Source organism: Gasterosteus aculeatus, chromosome Y (assembly GCF_964276395.1).
Source record: "Gasterosteus aculeatus chromosome Y, fGasAcu3.hap1.1, whole genome shotgun sequence".
In the NCBI taxonomy this organism is placed as follows: domain Eukaryota; kingdom Metazoa; phylum Chordata; class Actinopteri; order Perciformes; family Gasterosteidae; genus Gasterosteus; species Gasterosteus aculeatus.
Genome location: NC_135709.1, coordinates 6876877 through 6900854, shown reverse-complemented (window position 1 = coordinate 6900854; position 23978 = coordinate 6876877). Strand labels below are relative to the sequence as shown.

The 23978-nt window shown below is 42.6% G+C and overlaps 1 long non-coding RNA gene across 1 annotated transcript; it reads left to right on the top strand.

Annotated features, from left to right (window-relative positions):
• The first annotated feature begins 628 nt into the window (after nt 1-628).
• LOC120812822 (uncharacterized) lies at nt 629-3590 on the top strand. Its single transcript, XR_005710747.2, has 4 exons — nt 629-1169; nt 1798-1853; nt 2015-2049; nt 2765-3590. It is a non-coding gene; the product is annotated as an uncharacterized LOC120812822 (long non-coding RNA).
• The last annotated feature ends 20388 nt before the right edge of the window (nt 3591-23978 follow it).

The following is a 23978-nucleotide window of genomic DNA, read 5'->3' as shown; positions in this document are numbered from 1 at the left end:
ATGCATCAATCAAATCTAACGTCACATCAACGCATCTCCGTCAAATTCCTCTGAAGTCTTGACCGGTAAGTACCGCTGAGCCGCGGGTCTAAGGGCTCATAGTTTGGATGGTGTAATGACAGTTATATAGTTGTGAAACGGCGTTGTCGTCCGTTTGTAACCCGTGCAGTATGTGTACACTAATGAAAGAGTGAAATATTCCCTGTGTATGACAACGCCAAAACGTAGCTAACAATAACATAGCCGCTAAGCTAGCGGCACATTAGTATGACAAATATGTAACGGTATTAAGTTATGTGCTGAACTGGCATAAACTGGTTAGTTGGGTAACTAACTTGGTTAGTTAACTAACGTTTCAGTTAATATGGATACAGCCTGACGTTTAACGTTAAGTTACGGGTTCATTTGTGTGCCGTATGAGGGAAATTTTAGTCTATTAGTGTCATAGTTCATTATAAGGAAGGAAGCGATTTAAATTCATTCGTAACGTTTATTAAGCAATAAGGTACAAGAGGCTGTACATAAAGTACTGCCTCGAGTACCTCATTGCTGATAACGGTCGGTCAAACCGTTACTCTTAGTGCGCAGTGATATGGAACAAGAACTGTACATCGCTGACTCACGGTCAACCAATCAGAGCGCTGCATTTCATCTACAGTATTATAACACGAGATAATGCTGACTTAAAGTATGTTCATTGACAAATTGGTTAAAATTGCAAGGGTTTTGTCAGTTTGTGTTGACTAGTTTGTTGGCATTAGCTACTAGTTAGCTGGTTAGCGTTACTTTACTCGCTGCCAAATTAGTCAGCCAGCTGATGAAATTGCCACGTCAGCCTATTTTTAGCATTAGGCCTACGTAGAAGTTAGCATGTGGTAACCACGGGAATATTTCACTCCTCCATTCATGTCTGAATTATGGATAAGTTACAAATCCAATGTCAATACCATTTAATGTAGTTTGTCTTTTGAGAAACATAAATAACTAACGTTAATGTTAATTAACTATGTTGGTAATATGGAACAGCCGTAATCTACTTCTCTCTGTATGTAATAATTTCCTATGGTGTTTTGTTTAAAGGCTGAAAGTTTGAACCTTCTTAATGTCAGTTTGTCATATTGTTTCCTCTCTTAGACAACAGAGCATCCTCCTTATCTGCATTGTGTTTGGTAAATTAAAAATAATGTAACAGAAATAGCTAACACTACGACACAACTATACTGCATACGTATATGACATACGTAGATCTTTTCAATTTATTAAAAAGAACATTTACATTGTATTTTGTGGATGGTTGCCACATATCATTTTTGAAATTGTTGATGTATTTTTTGTTTGTGTTTCTTTATCAGTTGAATAGTTAATACTTGAAATGGGAAACGTTTTTAATAGTCTATATTGCAAGATAATGTCAGCAAATGTCTTTGTTTATTTTTATTGAGGAATTAAGCGATTAAAAGATATTACGTTTGAGAGCCATTTTAATTATTAAAGTCCCCGAGAGGCATTAACACATATTGAAATAATATATTCAATATGTATGTTCATTATTTGTTGTCTTGTTGACATCAGTCAGTATTGCCACAAATCTGCCACACTGCAATGAATATTTATATTCTTTATATTACTTTTGTGAAAATTGTGATTTTTCAATGAGACAAAAATGATCAATAAGGAAATACATTGAAAGTACATTTTAAATAAACTGAACTGAAAATGTCTCCTTTTCTCTCCCTCTCTTCATCCGTCACCCTCCTCCTCCTCCTGCCGACTCGCCTTTTCTATCTTGAACGGCAGACCATAACGGCTGGTGACTCTAAAGTGCAAGTTCACACATCAATTCAGATATTGCTGTAAGTAAACTCCAGCCCCCCGCGACCCTGTGTGCAGGATAAGCGGTTTGACAATGGATGGATAGTTTAGAGTTTAGTATGCCTTCTCATCATAATAATCTGTCTCGAAACCCTCATTGAGTTCTCTTTCCTTCTGCCTCCTCTTCCCTGTCTAACTGCAGCCTGCCAGTGTTGGTGACTCCTTGGATATTTGACAGTAAGTTCTCACATATCATTGACAACTGAATGCAGTTTCTTAAAACATTTAGTTGTAATGAATCACTGATGGCCGAGCTGCATTGCCTGTGTGAGCTGCATGCGTGTGTTGCTCAACCTCTTGGTTTTATTTTCGGCACGTATGTTAGCAGCTTTGTGTCAGCTGTGTCTTCTTTGAGGGCTGTTGTTACTCTGGTGCTCTCTGCCCCGCTGCTGCGAGTGCCACACGGAAATATTCGCAACATAGTAATGTCAGTGTGGGACTGCTGTGCGTAGAAAAATAAATAAATAATAATATATATACATTTTTAAATGGCACACTTTTTCAGGGGAGGGTGGAGTTATTTCAGGGGGGGAGGCGCGCCCCCCTCTTATAATGGTAGGGGAAACACTGTATTGTGTTACGGGTTCTGCTTGGTTCACAGAGCGTAAAAAAATATTCTCAGGGCTTTACAATGTGTGCACTTACAGCATCACGGGAGCCCCACATCGGCTCAGGAATCATTGTTGACAGTTGATGTACAACCAACAGCTTTAGCCTTCTACAGTTTTGATGTCCCTCCGTCAACATTTTCCAGGAGAATAGTCTATAATTAATTAAATCAACACTCAATAAGTGCCTGCCAGCATATATATATGTTACGGTTAGATGACACCTTCAATGATCCAGTGGTGGTAGAAGATTGTCTAACGGATGTTTTTCGCGTGTCTTGCAGGTGTCCTGCTGTCCAGCATCTCTCCCCCCTATCCCTATCTTTGTATCCCTCTTCTATCCCACTCTATCTGTATACGGAAGCCTGAAAACCCTGATATTCTGAAACCTGAACCCTGAACCCTGAAACCTGAACCTAAGGTTATTGCAACCTGTCTGAACAGAACTCTGAGAGTATCTCCACTCTTCCGCTCTCTGTCTCTCCTCTGAACACTCACTCACCCGGGTTATTGGTACCTAATCTACCTTTTTGAATGATCTGAGAGATTCTCTTCTCTCACTCTCACCTCTCTCCTATCAACTCCTATATTTATACAATACTATTACTATTACTGTTACTAATTTGACAAAACATTTGAAATTTACTATTAATGAGATTAACAAAATTGGCCTGAACAAAGAATTGAAAAGTTAATTCAGAAGCTGAAAAAAACATAAAGTACAAATCTTTTTGTTATAATTGAAAAAACTACACCTTGATCCAAAGAATTGGATTGTAAAAAAAAGTACTGTTTATAATTGAATCAGGTAGATTTCCTGATACACTATTTGCAAAAGTGCATTGAATTAACATAATTAAAGACAACTGCACTCTGATACATAATAAAATACATAACTATTACAAATCCATATTAGAGAAGTGTATTTGCTCCTGATCGCTGTTGCTGTGGACCTCTGTTGGTTTGTACTCAAAGGTTTGTTTTGTGAGCAAACACTGTTGTTAACTTGATTAGTCTACGTACAAGGAAAAATAATCCCGCTACATGCATTGAATCAATTATACCTAATTAATGAATACATAATTTTTTCTTATAAACTTACATTGTGCATATCAGTGTTTTGTTGTTTATACTGAAATAAAACACAGACGTCAACCAGGAAGAAGTGGATTCATCAGGAGTGGCTGTTTCCTGCTGATCCAACGTTCTTCAGAAGTATCCATCTGTCATCACACTCCCACAACAACTGCTCCTGAATATAAACAATAGCCTAATAAAGTATTAAGATCATTTCTACCAGTAAATTTAGCCATTTGAAATCTGAAGGGCCCTTTGAGTCAACTGGTTCCAAGTTGTGTGTTTGTGGTAGACTTCAGTTTTTACATTGATTATATATTTCCACAGACAAGTCAAGGTCTCAGTAAGCAATATCTATTACATATTAAATACCATCGGTCACTTTAGTACATGGTACTTACGCAGACAGACATACTAAGACCTGATTGCAGTATTAAAATCTAGAAGTGCTTTGTCTAGACCCTCATATATTAGAATACGTCAGGTGGATAATTTCGTTGTGTTTTTTATTAAAACTATAAAATAATCCTTCAGGTTGCTGTCACTGAATTTGACGTTTAAATATAATATATTTATCTATATTGATAAGTGTTATTTATTCATGTTTTGAAAAGCGTAAGCCCAAACTGAGTTAATTTTTCATTCATAAGTGTTTTTGATTTAAAGCAGCAAGCAGGTTTAATCCATCTTCAAATCCTTGTTTGTTAAAAGTAATATTTTACTTATTGCATTTAATATCTTGGTTTTGTACAACATTTGTGGTTTTGAAACATCAACAATGCCAAGGAAGAGTAAGAGGTCACAAGCTCAGAGCCTGCACTGGCAGCGGCCCAATGAGAATCCCTGTGCAACAACGACTGAAGGAGCAGAATGTGTTGGTCCTGAGAGCAGTGGAGAGGTTTGGATGTCTGCAGAGTGTAAACGTGTGGAGCAGGAAGGTCCGCCTGATGCTTCATGTGCATCACCACCATCTTATGCAGATGCTGTAAAGAGAGGACAGCACAGTGATGATCCATGTGTAGCAGGACCTTCTAATGTGGACCAGGTGAACCAGAGATGTCAGCCTGATGCTTCATTCATACCACAGGTTTCAGATACTATAAAGAGAGGACAAGCCAGTAAAGAACCATGTGCAGCAGGACCTTCTAATGCAGACCATGTAGACCCTGGAGATCAGCCTTCTGAACAACATGTCCGTGCATCCCACAGCCAGGCTTCTATCAGATACGGCAGATCCAGAAATCGGCAGTGCACCTGTAACTCACTGACTTTTCTTGCATTCCTCCATGAGAATGAAAGCATCACCAGAGCAGACCTGGACCATGTTTTGGATAAAGGTAACACGATGTATAGAGAGACCAGGAAACAAGTCACTAATCACATCTATCTGACCACTGACGAGCTCACTGATGAAGTTTCTGCATGCAGCGCTACACACCATGCAGACATGACTCAGCTTTCAAGGTACGGCACATTAGGAGAACCTTTACCTGGATCTGTGGACAGCTTTCTGGACCTGGAGTCAGGACTCAGCTGCTTGTTGTCAGATGTGAAGTACGCTCTGCTGTTGATGAGCCAGAGGTTTGCCCCTACCAGCCGGTTCACGCACATGACCAGGTGTTCAGGCTGAGACACAAACAACTAATGAAACAACAAATGAAAGACAGATACAAAAACAATCCTACATAATGGAGTATGCGGAACATGAGATGTGCCATGAAAATAAAAAGGAAATACAGAGGGATAAATAAACCAACAGAAGAAAGTGACAACAGTTTGATCGAAGAGGCCATATCTGTTTTCAGGTCACAAATAAAGTCCGGTCCCACTTATGTTTGCACCGTCTGTCACAAAGCAGCATTTCCAAACCAAGTGAAACCCTGTAAACGGGTAAACTATGTAAGAAATCCAGACGTGGTTGCAGCATGCCTGACAGGAAAGTACATCCATGTGTGTGATGACGAGTGCAGAGATGAACAGCGGTGCAATGTGCCTGATGAGAGAAAGGAAGAGTGGATCTGTCACACCTGCCACAATCATATTAAAGATGGAGTCATGCCGACACTCACTGTAGCCAACAACTTGGAGCTCGCTGACATTCCACCTGAACTGTGTGACCTCAACATATTGGAGAGACATCTCATAGCCAAGTGCATAGCGTTTGCAAAGATCGTTCCTCTTCCCAAAGGACGCCAGAGAGCGATACATGGCAACGTGGTTTGTGTCCCGTCTGAGGTGCAGGAAACAGTGGGAGCGTTACCCAGACTGAGAAGTGAGTCTCAAGTGATGAGAGTAAAGCTGAAGAGACGATTGTGTTACAGAGGACATCAGCTGTTCCAGACTGTCACCTGGTCTAAACTAGTGCAGGCGCTGCATAAACTCAAACGCATTCATCCACAGTATCAGGACATCACTATCAGAGATGAGGCCGAGCTTTGTGACCCAACACTTCCTGATGAAGATGATGAGGATGATGAGGATGCCACTATGGATGACAACGACTATGATGATGCTGATTTAAAGGAAATTGACATGTGTGAGATATGTGCACTGTGTGAGACAGAAACTGAGCTTGATGGAGAGCAGGATGTTGACATGTTGTCTTGTGATGGTGAACAACCAGAGCAGCAAAGAGATGATGAAGAACAGGAAGGTGAAATGCCTAACGGTGGTTTTGCTCTAGAATCATGTCTTCAGCCGTGTGATGTTTCAGAGGAGATCTTATGTTTCAGTGAAGGAATCTACTCTGTTGCCCCTGCAGAAAGTAACAGTCCAGTTGGTTTCTTCAAAACTCCTAAACTTGAGGCGATGGCTTTCCCTGTGCAGTTCCCTACAGGCCAAAACACACTGGATGAAGGGAGACGTATGAAAGTAACACCCAGCAGTTATTTCAAAGCGAGGCTTTTCTGTGTTGATGATCGTTTTGCCAGAGATACAAACTACTTGTTCTTTGCTCAGTTTGTGACTGAAATACACTTGGCCACATCCAGCATGACGATACAGTTGAGGAAAGGAAAGCCAATGACTCGAGATGGACGAAAAATAACGTCTGGTATGCTGCAAAACAAACGAGAGGTAGAGAAACTGGTGAGGAACAAAGATGCAGTCAGATTCATGCAGCCGCTGAGAGGAACACCAGCCTTCTGGGAGAAAACCACACGAGACCTTTTTGCCATGATCAGACAGTTGGGAACTCCCACATTCTTTTGTACATTTTCTGCAGCTGAGATGCGTTGGCCTGAAGTGATTGAGGCAATAAAAAGACAACAAGGTGAGGAGGTGAACTTTGAAGGGCTCGACTGGTCAGCAAAGTGTGACATTCTGAGAAGCAATCCTGTGACAACCATGCGCATGTTTGATAAGCGTGTTGAGGCCTTATTCAGAGATGTGCTCTTATCTCCTGCACAGCCTCTTGGCAAAGTCGTTGACTACTTTTACCGAGTTGAGTTTCAGCACAGAGGAAGTCCGCACATTCACTGTCTCATATGGATAGAAGGTGCACCTGTGTTTGAGGAGGATGATGATAAGACTGTGTCAGCTTTTGTTTCCAAATACATCACAGCTCAGCTACCTGACCAACTCATACAACCTGAACTGTACAAGAAGGTCACAGAGGTGCAAATACACAGCAAAAAACACTCACGGACATGTTTCAGAAGCCCCAGTTCGGGTTGCAGATTTGGTTTTCCTAAACCACCTTCCAGAAAGACAATGATATCGAGACCTGGTGAGGGCGTTGCTCCACTGCAACTGCAAATAGCAAAGTCCAAGCTCCAACCACTGAACCTGTTGCTGAATGAACCTGAAACTGCCTCACTCAGTTTGCAGCAGCTCCTCGCTAAATGCAACTTAACACTCCAAGAGTATGAAGGATGCCTCAATGTTATCAACAAATCCAGTGCGGTGATCCTGAAACGTGAGCCAAAGGACTGCTGGGTAAATGGATATAATGCACATCTACTGGAGGCTTGGGATGCCAATATTGATGTCAGTTATATTCTCAATGCATATTCGTGCATCATGTATCTCACCAGCTACATCACCAAAAAGGAATCTGGACTTTCTGAGTACCTTAAAACAGTCATTGAAAACTCCACCAGAGACCACGTCAATGAATGTGATGAGATGAGGAAAATCATGCAGGCGTACTCTAAAAAGAGAGAGGTCAGTGCTCAGGAGTTTGTGACTCGTGCATGTGGAATAAACATGAAGAAGTGTTCACGTGGTGTCATATTCGTACCGACAGATGACAACGCACTGAAAATGAGTCGCCCCATGTCTTACCTGGAGAACACAACATTAGAAAGTGTAAATGTGTGGATGACATCTTTGACTGACAAATACAAATCCAGACCAGAAACACCAGAGTTTGAGCAGATGTGTTTGGCAGATTTCGCAGCAACTTGCAGAATTGTTTACGGCCAGCAAAAAAAAGGAAAAGATGTGTTGCCTCTCCTCAATGACATGGGATTTGTGCAAAAGCGTAAAAACGATAAGCCTGCCATCATCAGATTTTACCGCTGCTTACAGGAAAAATATCCAGAGAAGTTCTATGGCACATTACTGAAACTGTACATTCCTCACCGATCAGACCTGGAACTGAAAAGACGGCATTTCTCCACGTACGAGTCCTTCTACAAGAGTGGTTGTGTCCAACTACCAGGTTCTGACCATCCTGAGTATGTCCGTCACATTGTGAAACGAAACAAAGACAAATATGAGAAAAACAGCGAGGACATTGAGAATGCAGTGGAAGAATTTGAACAGAACAGAGGAGTGATTGATGAATGGTGCAATCTGGCTCCAGAATCTGAAGTGGAAAGGTTGGAATGTATAGAAGAACTCGAGGCAAGAGAGCCAGATCATGAAAATGTTCAAGAAAATGTTCCAGAATACACTAATCAAGGTAATGCTGCAACAGAAGCCAGAGCCATCAGAGAGCCTCCGGCCTTTGACCCCACAGTGCTACGGCAAATGTATCAGAACCTGAACCAGAAACAAGCATGTGTGTTCTATGCAGTTAGAGACTGGTGCGTAAAGCGTGTTTGTGGCCTAAATCCTGAGCAGTTTTTCTTTTACGTCAATGGTGGTGCTGGAACAGGAAAGTCACATCTCATTAAATGCATCTACTCAGAAGCATCTAAGATACTGTGCAAACTGCCCAGCCATTCTGAGGAGGTCGACATATCAAACCCCACGGCCCTGTTGACAGCTTTCACTGGAACTGCAGCCTTCAATATATCAGTATCAACACTGCACTCTCTGCTCAAGCTTCCACGAAGTCTGAAACCTCCATTTCAAGGACTTGGTAACCAACTGGATGAAGTCCGATCAGAACTTTTAAATGCTGAAATCCTCATCATTGATGAAGTGTCTATGGTGTCAAAGCCCCTGTTTGCTTGTGCGGATGCAAGACTGAAACAGATCAAAGGTAGTCCCAAACCCTTTGGAGGAATGTCAGTAATAGCTGTTGGAGACTTTTATCAGCTACCACCAGTGCGACAGTCCAAGACCCTCTGTGTGTACGAGCCATGTGAGATTGACCTATGGCAGGAACACTTTCAGACAATCACCCTGACTGAGATTATGCGGCAGAAGGATGATGTTGCCTTTGCAGAGATGTTGAACCGGATCCGTGTGAAAGGAAAGTCAGATGAGTTGTCTCAAGCAGACAGAGCCTTGTTGTCACAGACCATCACTGAACCATCACTTTGTCCACCTGATGTCCTGCACATCTTTGCAACTAATAAACAGGTTGATTCACACAACTCAGTAACATTAGCTCTGCTCCATTCTAATATCACCAACATCGATGCAGATGACTACAAGAAGGACCCACGAACTGGAACAATGGCTCGACAAGCCCAACCATACAAAGGAAACAGAAATGAGTTACCAGACACACTAAACGTAGCTGAAGGTGCTCGAGTCATGCTCACCAGAAACATAGACGTGTCTCAGGGATTGGTGAATGGATCGTTTGCTACATTAGTCAGGGTAATAACCGCAGAACAGAGTGGTGTTGCACATGTCACTATGCTCGGGCTCAAGATGGATGATCAAACTGCTGGAAGGAATTACCGTAATAGAGCACCAGGCGGCCCTGATGATGTGGTGTACATAGAGAGAGCAGAGGACAATCTGAAACAGAAAGGAGTTGTACGCAGACAGTTTCCTGTTAGACTTGCCTTTGCCTGTACGATACACAAGGTTCAGGGTATGACAGGACATCAGCTGTAGTGTCACTGAAACACATTTTTGAACCTGGCATGGCTTACGTAGCCATCAGTAGAGTGACCTCTCTCAGTGGACTGCACATGCTGGATCTGGATGAGAGTAAAATCTATGCCAACCCAGAAATCACTGGAGCCCTCGAGACCATGAGACAAGTCAACTTGGACGACATGATGCCTCTTCTTCGTATCAAAGAGACCTCGAGCAGACACGACACTCTGACCATTGTTCACCATAACACTGAAGGTTTGCCATCGCACATCATTGACATCAGGAGCCATCATGAACTGTGTCTTGCAGATGTTTTGTGTCTCACAGAAACTCACCTTCAAGGCTCCTTTGTTGCAGAGAGTCTCCATTCAGAGGGCTACAACATGTTCAAACGCAACAGACACCTGTCCTACACAAATGTTCCACAAATAGCCAACAGAGGTGGTGGTGGAGTTGCTGTTTATGTGAAAAGCCACATTCAGGTGCGTGAGAAACAGTACGTACATAATGTGACCGATCTTGAGTTTGTTGCTCTGAAGGTAGAAGCCCCAGTGAGAGCCCTGATTGCAGCTGTGTACAGACCTCCAGACTACAGTGTGAGATCATTCCTGTCCAACCTGGGGAGCCTGCTGGACTCATTGGAGATCATGGACTGTCAGCCCATCATTGTCTGTGGTGATTTCAACGAGAATCTCTTCTCCAACACCGGTAAGCCTATCCTTGAGCTCTTCCAGTCCAAAGGATTTTCACAAGTCATCAGTAATGCAACCACTGACAAGAACACACTGCTGGACCTCATTTTCATCTCTCAACCACAACGCTGTCTCCACTCTGGTGTGATGAGAACTTATTACAGTTATCACAACCCTGTCTACTGTGTCATGTCCTTTAAGAGTCCATGAAGGTATCAGGTGAGTTTTAAAAGAAAAATATAATGTACTTAACTTTCAATAATATTGTATATACAGTTATTTCATTCCAGTTATCCAGAGGAGGAGGATCCTTTGTGCATTTACATCTCTCCACCACAGCAGTGCTTTCATTGTGGTACAGTAAATACATTTCCCTTGTCACTATCATGTTTTCTGTCTATATTATTCCAACAGGTCTGAAAATAATCATGTAAGACCAATAGCCACTGAGAATCATGTCTTTTAAAAAAAAAAAAAATTGTTGTGAGTTTGGGATTATGTAACTGTTAATGTAAAGCAGGGTTGCCAAACCTTTTTGGCTCGCAAGCTACTTTTCAAGTACACTTTACATTTGAAATATATGTTGGCATACCTTTAACATTGAAACTATATACTTCTAGGCAGGACTTTCAACCATTGAGAGTCAACCTTCCAGTGTCTCCGTTCAAGACAATAATTACAAACCATTTCTACATTATGTAAATTACTACCTCCTTCAACCAGAAACATTTTACCTAGTTCATGACTTCCCGCCACCGGCAGCGCCAACGTCTCTTAGCATCATCAGATGATGATCTCTAAATCCTGCTTCTCTGCGTAAGCACGTGATTGTCAGTGAGTGCTGCTCCTGCAGGCGCACTCGTTACCTTATGCTCACTGACATACGCAGCAACGCGCACAGAAACAGCGTTTTCGAACTGCTCTAGTGCCTCAAGTTCACACAATTGTTCAAAGTAAAAAATGACTAAAAAACGTATATTGATCCGTGTGTCAGAACATGCGATTGCGATGCGATTAACCCGTCGGGCACCCCTGATTTAAAGAAAAACCCTAATCATCTGATCAAATTCATTGTTGCACTTTATTGAGTTAGTAGAATGGCAATTTTTTACGTAATTACAAGTGTTCACTGTATTGTATCATGTTGTTTTCCATGTAACCATGTTTTTTTCTAGCAATATTTCTAACACACTTTGGCCTGTGCATTTATCAGGGTAGGTTTGGTTCAGGGTTGATAAATGCACAGGCCCAAACTCTTTCAGCAGCTGTATACAATGTAAAATGCATTGTACACAGCTGCTGCTGAATTTAGTGTAGCAGACGCACATCAGAAAGTTCTGATGTACCTACCAGCTGAAACCCCACACTTCCATTCCTATTAATTTAATTTTAATTTAATAATTTAATAATTATCCTGTGTTCTCTGTAGTGTTAAGTTTCCTTTGTATTGGACAGGAGACACAGTCCTCCTGTTTTGCATATAGTGTTAAGTTTCCTTTCCGATGGACAGGAGACAAAGTTCTCATGTGTCTTTGTTGTGTTAAGATTCCTTTGTAATGGACAGGAAACACAGTCCTCCTGTGTCCTCTGTAGTGTTACGTTTCCTTTCCGATGGACAGGAGACAAAGTTCTCATGTGTCTTTGTAGTGTTAAGATTCCTTTGTAATGGACAGGAGACACAGTCCTCCAGTGTCATCTGTGGTGTTAAGTTTCCTTTCTGATGGACAGGAGACACAGTCCTCCCTTGTCCTCTGTAAAGACACCTTCCAGTCTTGGCCTCACCTCCTTCTGCACTGTGAGGATCAGCTCACAGCATCTAAGACTGCAGCCAAAGACTGCAGCACCAACTGAACTGTCAATCAACTGAGGACCCATCACAGTTAGACCTCATAGGGACACATTTGACTTCCTGCCTGTCCCCGTCATTCTTCAAAGCAAAGGACGAGAAAACACCTGCCTGTCTTTGCATCACTTCCTGTCTGGCTCTGAGATTCTGGATCAGCTCATACCGACCAGGACATCCTGCCACCACTGCAGTAGCAGAGCAGATGTTGAAGCACCGTGTTAACTGTTCATCATCAGTGGACACTTACTGGACCACAGAGACACGTGTTCTCCCTGCCAGTGTTGAGGTTTCTTCACAACAGATAATAAGGTATTTCTTTCTTATTTCATATGTGATATTAAAAAGGGTTAACACTTATTGTACATCCAGTATAACATTCTAATGTTATATCCACTTCTTCCTTCAGGTCTTCCTCCTCTGTGATTCCTCCACTTCACAGTGAAGACACTCAGGACTGCAGAGAGGGCTGAACACATAAAAAAAGCTAAACATTATGCAGCGTATTCAGTTGCACTGGACCTATATGTTGCTCTGCAGCAGAGTTCAAGGTATTTCATTACTGTGAATTATAAACCTTTTTAGAAAGTTGAGTTTGTAACAATAATTTCCTGTTTTATTTTTGTCAGGATCAGGTGTGTGACTGCAAGGAAGAGTCATCAGTCAGTCATCACTGTCCCAGTGACAGTCCGACCTTTATGCAGCTTCAAGCTCCTCCCTAAACCAGCTGTAAAGGTAACAATTGGGATTTGATCTTTTTAAAAATATATCTCTGACCACAACAAAACAATCCCCTGGTGGTCTTACTACTTGCATGTGCTGTTTACATTTTTAACTACATGAATACATTTTCTCCTGTTTCTGTCTTTAAGGCCTCTCCTCCTCCATGTAGCTATAGTAACACTATCCTGTCGTGATGACTGGAGCCTGCACAGGTCAAAGGTCATAATGTTACAGGTCTTTAAAGCATACACTACTAACTCACGAACAGTATTACTACAGGACACCTGTCTATTTTGTTTGTTTCATCTCTACCGTATTTGATCTAACAATATACGTTTTCCTTATGTTTCATCGCATTTTTTTTTGTTGATTGTATTTATGTATTTATTATTTATTTGTCATCCGTCCCTTTTCAGTCAGATTTATGAGAAAATTAAGGATGGAAATGTTTGTTTGATTGCCTCGTGCATACAAACAAATTAACCTTGAAGAAATGACATATTTGTATCACAATGAGTCATTAGTATGGGGTTTCAGCTGGTAGGTATATTCAAGGTTTTTCACATGTGTACACCGATCCTTAGGATAACCTAAACTCTACTGAGACTTCCCAGTGTTAAATTGTAAGACTGTGAAATCCATCCTGTGTGTCATCTTCAGATGGCTAAAATGGCCCCAAACGGATTCCAGTCCGTTTGGGGCCATTCCAGTCGTGGTCATGCAATTCCTTACTGCCCCATTCTGTGTCTGCCACCACATCATAAACTGATGATGTTGCATCGGAGATGTAAGCGCAACATACAGTATGAATCGCTTTGCATACCAAGCCTTGTGAGGCCAGAACGAGGTCCAGAGCCATTCTATTTTGTAGTACCATGTGTTTGATGTAATTTACTACAGTCACTCGTACCTAGAGAGGAACCACCTAGAAAATGATAACGTTGGTTAAGGGATGGACCGGAATCTAACCAACATCACTTTAATATTATTAAATTAATACCTATAATTAATTAATTAATATCTATAGGTCTATTTTCATGATTGAACCGCTTAACTGCAAAACGTACAACTTCCCCCTTTTCACCTTCATAGGCAACTGTGCTTTGCGCTGTTGTCGCGTGTGCGGTGGAGGAGTGTAACAGTCTTCATCATTACTCACAAATCGATGAGATAGCTCAGGCCACCCCATGACATCCCAGTCGGCTTCCGTGAATGGAACAGGAACCAGCAAGGTGCTCTAGATGAAATGGGCATATGCTGACATATCCAACAATTAGACATTCCTTTTGTTAGCAAAATCCTTCATAATAGTCAACGCAATATTATCATGCTTGTACGGTGGTGTACGGTTTGGAAGTTCTTAACGTTAGGCTTACTTGCACGCATACTGCCAATCTAACCGAGTGAAATGGGCTGGTTCTGTTGTACAGTCTGCAGGTTGAGCGCACCAGAACGGTATTCCCAACTCGTGTCATATTTAGGGCTTAGAGTCACCGTGCAAGTGTCGTTTGTCTGAGTCCTAAAATCCTCCGAGTCCAGGACTGACCAGCGACCTAAGTGCGGCGTGCTCAGCCGTGACATGTAAACTTTACAACCCTCCTTCTCAGTCCCCCCTCTCGGACAATTGAGAGAGATCAACCCTCGCCTCCAAGTTGCTTTGGTGGGGGCTGTTCTGGCCTGCAGGAGGTCAGGGCCTGTGGTTTAACGGCCTCGTAAATGATTTCAGGTGGTACTGTTTTAGGCTGTGTCTCGCTGACAGACCGGTAAGTTCTTTTGCATGCCTCCCTCCAGTTGCTGGAGCCAGTGTGGGCTGGTATCTCCTGACACGATCGTGGTTTACTGCACCTGAATGGTGGATCTCCTAAACCCAATCTTCCGTGCACCCACACAGTACATATTCTTCTCCCAACCTGGCAACATTATGTTCACATAAGGAGGTTGTAGTTCATTGATCGTGAGGGGAATCAGCACAAATGTTGCCAGTCAGTGATATGCACATGTTCATTCTCAGGCTCCAACCATGCTTCCTAAGTGTTCTTTGGCGCTGGAGATCTGTCTTTTATCGCTGTTCTCCGGGTGGCTGCCGTCCTTGCTGTCCCTGCCGTCTCTGCCATCTCTGCTGGGCCCGTTGGTGTCTTGGAACACTGCAGTGGGGGAGGGCTCTCCACCCTGCAACCCCTTAACCGGAACAAGATGGAGGTGCTCCTTCGCCTCCTGGATCCGGGATGCGTTTGCAGTGGCTGGCGTGGACCCACGTCGCTTTCCCTTCCACCTTACTGCCGTCTCCGTGGTCAGGGGTACTTGGAAGGGCCCCGTGTAGCGTCTCTGCTTCCAGTGCTTTCTCCAGTGATCCTTAATGAGGACCCAGTCTCCTGGTTTCAGGTGGTGCTGTAGCTGTGGATGGAAGCGCCGCTTACACCTCTCCGTGCAGTGCTGAGAGTGAAGGGGAGAGGTTAGCACAATATCTCAGCATGCTCATTTATAGCAGTGCACATCCCCCCTTTGCCCACGTGATCTTTTCCGTGAGACAACTTAGCATAAATGTGGAAGAGAGCACGTGGCAAACAGGGCCTACTGTCTGGCCCTGTCTAGATTCCGCCCTCAAGAATGGCACCAGATCGCTTCCACAGGGAACGCTCCTGTGCACCGGCAAGAGGCTGAAGTGCGGAAAGATCGGCATAAGGACTAGGATCGGTCGGTGTGGAAAGCATGTGAGCCAGGGGGAAAAGGAAGCCCTGCGAGACTGCCTTCTTCGCAGCCGCATCCGCGCTCCTGTTTCCTACAGATTCAGGGTCAAGAGAAGAGGTGTGAGCTTCATGTTTAATGACTGCAATGGCTCCGGGTAGTAAAATGGCATCCAGAAAAGCCGACACAAGGGTATGATGTGCAATAGGCTTGCCAGATGACGTAAGAAACCCCCTGTGTCTCTAAAGAGCTCCGCACCAATGGAATAACGTGAATCAGTGAAGATGTTAACTGTTTTACCTTCAGCTGCCTTACCTGCCTCGGCAAGTGCAATCAACTCTACCGCCTGTGCTGAGAAGTGTGAAGGAAGCCCGCCACTAACAAGTGTGCTGTGTGATGTAACCACTGAAAACCCGTGTCTGGTGAGCGAGAAGCGGAGCCGTCTACAAACAGCTCAAGATCTGCATTGGGAAGAGGTGTGTCCAACAGATCAGGCCTTGGTATGCATGTCTGCTGCAAGACTTCGACACAGTCATGAAGCTCTCTGTCATCTGCAGTTGGAAGAAGTGTAGCCGGGTTAAGGACATTGCATCGTTTGACAATTACGTTATGTTGTAGGATACCTGAACCATCTCTGAGCAGAGAGGTGAGAAGTCTTCTGGGCATATAAGATATGAGAGACAGTAAGTGAGACATCACAGAAGCCCTCAATGTCATGATGCTAAAATGTCTCTCTCGGCTGCTGCCACTGCTCGCAAACAGAGAGGAAGACCCGAAGCAACAGGGTCAAGTTTTGAGGAGAAGTAGGCAACAGGCCTAAGTTGTCCTCCATGAAGATGACACAAAACTGATGTCATTTAACAGTCCTTCTGGTCTATGAACTGAGTCTACGGTAAGTCGGGTCTCGGTAGGCCCAGAGTCGGGGCCTGTGATAAGGAAGTCTTTAAGTCCTGAAAAGCCTTTCCAGCTTCAGTAGTCCAAGTCAGTTTGTCATGCTCGCTGAGGCCTTTACCGTGGACCATGAACGAGAGAGGTGCCTCTCTTTCTGAATAATTTGGGATCCACTGTCTACAGTATGAAGCCATCCCCAAAAAACTCATAATTCGTTTATTGTACCAATTGAATTGCCCCAATACGTTTGGCAGAGAGGGATTTTGCCCTCAGCTGTGATCACATGTCCCAGATAAGTCATGTTCTAGAGCAAATTTAAGTTTTCGTAGGCAAGCCTTATGTCCGTTCTCTGCCAAATGTTTAAGTAGCCAAATTGTATCAATTTTACAAGCCTCCTTTGATGGGCTGCAAATCATCATATCAGCCACATAATTTAGATGGGCCGACCCTGCAGGGAGTTATAAATTATGTAGATGTTCCTAAGCGCTTCTGTGGAATACACCTGACTTCCGTGGTAACCCACTGGACATCCTATCCATTTATAGCCGCGCCCAAAAAAGAAAAAAAACAAACCAAACTTATGTCTTCTTGTTTGGGTGGCTATACAAGTCTGCGTGTTATGTGTATTCCTCAACGAGCTCTACTGTTCTGTGTACACTTACTAGTGTGATCAACGTAGTGCGATCTACATTACCACTAGCGCTATACTCTTCATGAGGATCCTCTGCACCCGGTCTGAACTTTAGGCCGAGACACACCCATGCAACCATGGACCAAGATCCTCTATCCCAGTGAGATGGTTTAGCCAATGAAATGTGGAGTAGAATCGAGGAACACCTTTTTTTTTTTCCTTTGGGAAGGAGAGAGAGAAACAGACACCGCAGCAGCCTCCTCTGACCAATACACATGCTTCAACCATAATCTCTCTTTCTTCAACTTTTGGTCATGCCATACGTCCACATACCTTCTATCTCGCCCTGTGCTTACATGGGATGTGCAATGTAATGACTGTTCATGCATGTAATCTTCTACCGTGTGTGTATGCGCAATTTTACATGGTCATGAGTAATTAATGCATCAAAGTATGCTAGTAGTTTTCATCCATATACATACAGGAGGGTTTTTGGACTGTAGTTACACATCTAAAATAATTGCAATTTAGTTTTTTTTCTTTTTTTTTCGTGTGTGCCATCTGATGTTGAGCTCAAACACAATGCCAAATGCTCTTGAGTCAACTACAAGTGTTACCGGATGGCAAGAAATCGTCAACGTTAATTATGGGAATTTCTGAATATAACTCGACATGCAATCTAAGATGTGTGTGTGTGCAGTTGTGTTAGCTATTTGTTCCGTGTGTGTGTAGGGGTGCGTTACTTTCTCCTCCGTGATGGGGGTGCTCTGTCTCTCGGGTCCGCCCCTCCCTCTGCCTCCCTCAGTCAGACGTGTGATGTGTCTCATCCTCATGTGCTCAGGACACTCTGCTCGCCAATGTCCTTGCTGTCCACAGTTGTAACACACGTTTGGATCATAATTCCCGTAAGTCTGATCTGATCTGCCTCTGCCACGAGCTCTTCCATAACCTCTTCCTCTTCCATGTTGGCCTTGGGCAAATTGTTGGCACTGCAAGCACGTAAACATCGCATACTGAGCCTTTTCAAAACCTTTTAGTTTGTCCCCTTTCTTGTGTAACTCATCTTCAGCGTGTTCAGCGTGCTGAAGGATGTCTGCAAGAGCACACGTTTTCCAGGTTACACATGATCTCTTCACCATCCGTATAAGCTCAGGTCTCATCCTGCTTATAAAATGTTCTTTCATATGGCATCAGGGGCTGTGCCCCCATTGGATCAGGTCGCTTAAGGCCACTGTGGATGTCAAAAGCTGTCGTCAGGCGTGCCAGGAAGGAGCTGCATGTTTCTTGTGGCCCTTGTGTCATAGAGGTGACGGTGGGGAGGTTCAGTCTCAGAGGAAATTGTTCTTTTACCAACACAATGAGAGCATCTACAGCACTTCTAATGTCCACATCTGTGCCGTGCTCACAATCAGGATCTTTAAGGCGAGCAGCCATTCTTGTGGTGTTGAACACACTCTGAACCTTGTGATAGCCATGTGTCAGAAGTCTGCACATCAGACGCCGCAGCTCTGACATGCTAGGATGGTATTTTCTGACAAATTGCTGAAAATCAGTCTCCCACTTAGCAATATTGTCCTTGGGACTGCCGACGTGGCTCATTGCCTTGGTCACATCGGCATCTGACCAGGGTCTGAGAACCAGCATCGGCCCTTGCGCCCCCCCGACTGGAAAAGAAGCTGCAGGATCGAACAACGTCTCTTTTTTTTTTTTTTTTGGAGCAAGGCCCGCCTTTGTTGAGCCTGCGAGCGGGTCACAGTAGGTGAAAAGGTCGTCTGGCTGGTGTTTGAGGTTGAATCTGGCTTCCCTCCTGGTGGGCTGTTGTCAAGCCGAGGAAAGGTTGCTTGTGCAGCTTCCTGCCGTGGCTCATGAAGGCGGGAGCTGGAGGAGCAGTGAGGGGAGGGGGGGAGTCCAGATCCGTGTCCACCAATATCCGCAGGAACTCATAAAAACAAGGATAAAGTGTTTTTGGGTTAGACGGGTTACACGTTTCAGAACTTTTTGTAGGATCTTTGGTCTTTAATGAATTAAATGCTGCCAACCTCTGTCTCTCCCTTCTCTCCGACTCATACTTCCACATCTTGAAAGCTTCCCAATCTGCCTTACATACCACATTCTTCTTCTGCTTTCTTCCCGACAGGCCTGCATGCTGAGCTGCATCGTTCTCCTCCTTCCCCCTAAGTTGCAATTCCAACTGCTCCAAATGATTCTTACTCAAACTCCCCTTTGAAGGAAACCCCAATTCAACCCATTTTTGTATTTGATTCAAACTGCCAGGATAACGCTCTGACATAAATTTACACAATAGTGGCAGGATATTAGTCTCATGGTTATCACCCGTCACCCGTCACCCATTTAGCTATCTGTATCTGTATACCCGGAGTGTACGCGCCTATAAAGGTGCGCACAAACGGAGAAATACCACATGCATAACTAAAGCAAGTCAGTTGACCGTTGCTTTCTCTGGTCACTCAGCCTACTGCATTGATCCAAAGTTGCGCCTGTGAACTTCAGACACAGGATGTTGCAACCTTGTGACGAATACCACAGGTGACCCAGACACGTCTGTCTACAACACACTCGTTGTGAGATAGGCCTAAAACCCTTTTGTCATGACTCTGTCTGGCTTAAAAATAATTTTGATCTCTCACCGCGTTCTTTGTTTCTTTTCTTGAACTGGATGGATCGGCAATCCGGGTCTCGTCGGGACGGCAGCTTCTCACCCTCAGGGAGGAATCACCTATACTATATGGCCTTCTGTCCGTCCATCAGAGTCCAGATCACGCGTCCATCCCATCCTCGTCGCCAAGTTTGTGGTGGAAATTTGTGGATTTAGCCCATGTGAGAAATCAAAAGTATCTTGAGCTTGCTTTGTGATTAAGTATTTATTACTAACTAGAGTAAAGGAAAAAGATAAAGAATATAGAAATCATCAGCACAAGTAGTAAGCACAGACAGAAGTCAAATGACTACAATTCAGCTGAAAAGGGACAGAGGTTCCTTCCCCCAAAAGGAGCAGGAAGATCTGACAAAGTCAAAGAGGAGAACAGGAGGTTTTATACACTTAGGGGGGTTTGTGCTGCCTCAGGAAAAGGACAGCCCACCCCTCAAGAGGAATGTGGGAAAAGTAGCAGATGATGTAGGGGTGACCCTGTGACCCTCCCTTTATGGACACAGACAATCAACAACATCTAAAAGGTCAGTCAGGGCACGCATGTTTTCATCCGTGTCTTATCTCACCCTGGACTGCCTTAAGTCACCGGCTCACATCAAAGGTAACATTCCTGAGAGCCTCACCCCACGCAGGCTCAACAATTTTCCCCCAACATTAACTATTGGAACTATAGTACATTTATTCATGAATAACACAGGGACCAATGTTCACAAAACTGTGTTGATACATTTCTCATTCTAAGGTTTTATCTTTCACGAAATACTCAAAATAATTATGACCAATACAACAGTACTTGTGCACTGTACTCATCTATATTATTTCCTTATATTTCGATAGAAGATAATGAGTCAAAAAAAGATGTAAAGACGGGATGTAAATGCATCTTTTGAAATATAGCACACACCTCAAACTACTGGTAGTGACAAAATAATATTCTGCCTGGTCTGTGGTATACATCTATTTAAAACGTTTTTCTTATAGGCACTATGGGTTCATCTTGTGGGATCTTTGCGGAAAAAAACGGCTTCCGCAGAAAGCGTTTCCTTTTTCTTTATTTCCAATTTTCTGTTTTTAATTCACTTGAGAGCACTTAAATTATGATGAATCAATTTAACTGTAACTTATTTCAGATTAATAAGTCATCCTTTCTTGAACAATTAAACATACAAAGAGAAAAGCATTTTTACTTTGCCAGTTTTCATTTCCACATGTACAGAGAATCTTTATTGACATTTTTATAATTGCTAATGTTTTTCCTCAATAAAATCGAGTGATTTATATTTTTGCTTTGTATGTTAGTCTTTGACATGGTAATACTAATTACTGTTTTAATTATTTCGAAATTGTTGATTTACAAAATTGTATTCTAAATGTAAACAAATAAAATGTTTGTAATGAGGTCACTGTCTGCTTTATACTCAATGCAACATTGAGACTACTACTGATTTTTACAACTACACCTGCTGCTGCTACAGTTACTATTGATATACAAATGCTGCTACTACGACTGCTACTACTGCAGCCCTTGATACTAATACTGCTAATATTACTCCTGAATGCTATTTCTGCTGATTCTGATGCTAGATTTCAGTTCAGTTTCACTTCTTCAAGTACTTCTACAGTTTAACAGTGCAGCTTTCGGCTTCTTTTGTGTTGTATTTCAACTCTTAGCTTTGTTAAATGCTGCACTTCATCTTCCACACTGCCAATTTTGAAATTAAAATATTATGTTTTCCTGCTGTGCTGGTCTTCACTTTTTGGCATTAACACTTATTCAGCAAAGCCATTGGAAATTTCAATATTTTCAGAAATTGAACTTAATTTCATCTTTGAGCTTACTGGTACATTGTCATTTCTATATCATGAGCATTTTTAAAATCATTTCAGTTTTTCGGCTTGCTGGTACATTTTTGGATTTCTGTATTTTTAGCCGTTTTTGAAATTCATTTTAACTATTTTTTGCAAGATTTCACAGTTATTTCAGCTGTTTTCATTTCTGCTTTTTCAGCAAATCTATGAAATTCCTTTCAGCTTCTCCCATTTCTGTATTTTCAGCAATTTCAAACAATTTCAGCTTTTCTAATATCTGTAATTTCAGCAAATGTATTCAAATTCCCTTCAACTTTCTGTATTTTCAGCTATTTTAAAAAGTTCATTTCAGCTTTCAGCTTTTTGCATTCCAACGCATTTTCAGCATGAAATGCCTTTTCTAGTTGTTGGAATTCATTATGCATTCCAAGTATTGTTCTTCGAATCTTTATTCTTCAGCTTCTTCTTCTATTTCTTCCGCGCCCCCTTTCAACTCCTTCACATTTTCAGCTATTTAAACCGTTCAAATTTTAAAATATTCAGCTCCTTTCTGGCTTTAGGGCTATGACTTTTCAGCTTTCTACCTCTTAAGCTTAAATTTATATAAATCAATGATCATTAATATTTTAACATGGTTTTCAAATGGACTTTGTTTTCAAATCCTCCTTAAACTTCTTCAACTTCAGCTCCGCCAATCTTTCAGCTACAGACACCATTTCAACTTTCAAATGTTGACACAGGTCTCAACTATTTTATGAAAAAAACTGTGAAATGTTTCACTAGTTCTTCGCTCCGTTTCTGACTTTTACATGAGTGTGTATTGCGTCTGCTAGAGGGGGGACCTCGAGGGCTAGAGTGTGAGGCAGCGCCAGAATTTGGTTAAAAAAATATGGAACTTCTGTCCTTGCAGCCAAAGTATACACTCTAGAGCAGGGGTGTCAAACATACGGCCCGCGGGCCGGAACCGGCCCCCAAGGAGGTTCGATCAGGCCTGCAGGATAATTTGAAAGTGGAAAAAATGCATAAAAGACATGGAATTAATATTTTTAATTCGCTGCAATTCATGGATTATCCGCCAAGGGGCGCACTCTTTCCATCAGAGTAGAAGACAAGCCGCATCACTGAGACAGACTGAAAACAGCAGACGGTATCAATGCGCCATCTGCTGCTTGTTACGACGTTGTTAATACCTTGGTCTCTACCTCTCCGCTACACCCTCATTAGCCAAAATGTCGTTATCCAAACGGAGAAAAGTAGATAAGGAGTGTAGAATTTTCAATGAAAAATGGACCACGTCCTATTTATTTACAGAGATGCACGGAAAACCTTTGTGCTTGGTGTGTTTGCAACAAGTTTCGGTATTGAAGGAATATAATATTCGACGCCACTACGAGACTCATCACAGCGAAAAATATGACGGCTTGCAAGGACAACTGAGAAGAGATAAGATTAACGAATTGCTGGCGGGTCTGAGGAAACAGCAGTCAACTTTCATCAAGAGCCGAGAAGTCAGTGAAGCAGCGGTAAAAGCCAGCTACCTAATTGCTAGCGAAATAGCATTAGCATCGAAGCCGTATTCCGACGTTGACTTTGTTAAACGATGCATGATGAAGGCGGCTGAACTTGTATGTCCCGAGAAGCGACAAGCTTTTGCCAATATTAGCCTGACGAGGAATACTATAGCAGAGAGGATTTCGGAACTATCGGCAGATTTAGACAGTCAATTGAAACAGAGAGTCAAGTCATTTATTGCATTTTCCGTGGCAATTGACGAGAGCACTGATTTTATCAGTATCTACTACCAGGGTACCCCAAATTAACAGCCCTGGCTGCTAAAATTTTGTGCATGTTTGGGACAACCTACCTTTGTGAACAAATTTTCTCAGTGATGAATATCAATAAAACAAAAATGCGTTCAAGGCTCACAAACAAGCACTTAAATGACATTCTGAAAGTGACAGCTAGTCAGGACATGACACCTGGTGTTGATGCACTTGTACAGGCCAAAAGATGCCAAGTTTCAGGAACAAATACAAGTCCAGACTAGACTAACACCTTTAAAATGCTGCCTTAGATACTGTTTGCATTGAAAGAATACAGCTCTGTGAAGATGAATCCTTACTGTGGTGATTTAAAAAATGTGCACTTTAATGTTAGTCAGCAGCTTCAAAACAAAAGTTGTGTGATGGAATTCTACTGTTCATACAACTCCATAAATTTTCAGTATGTATTGTATGTGTATGTATGTTTC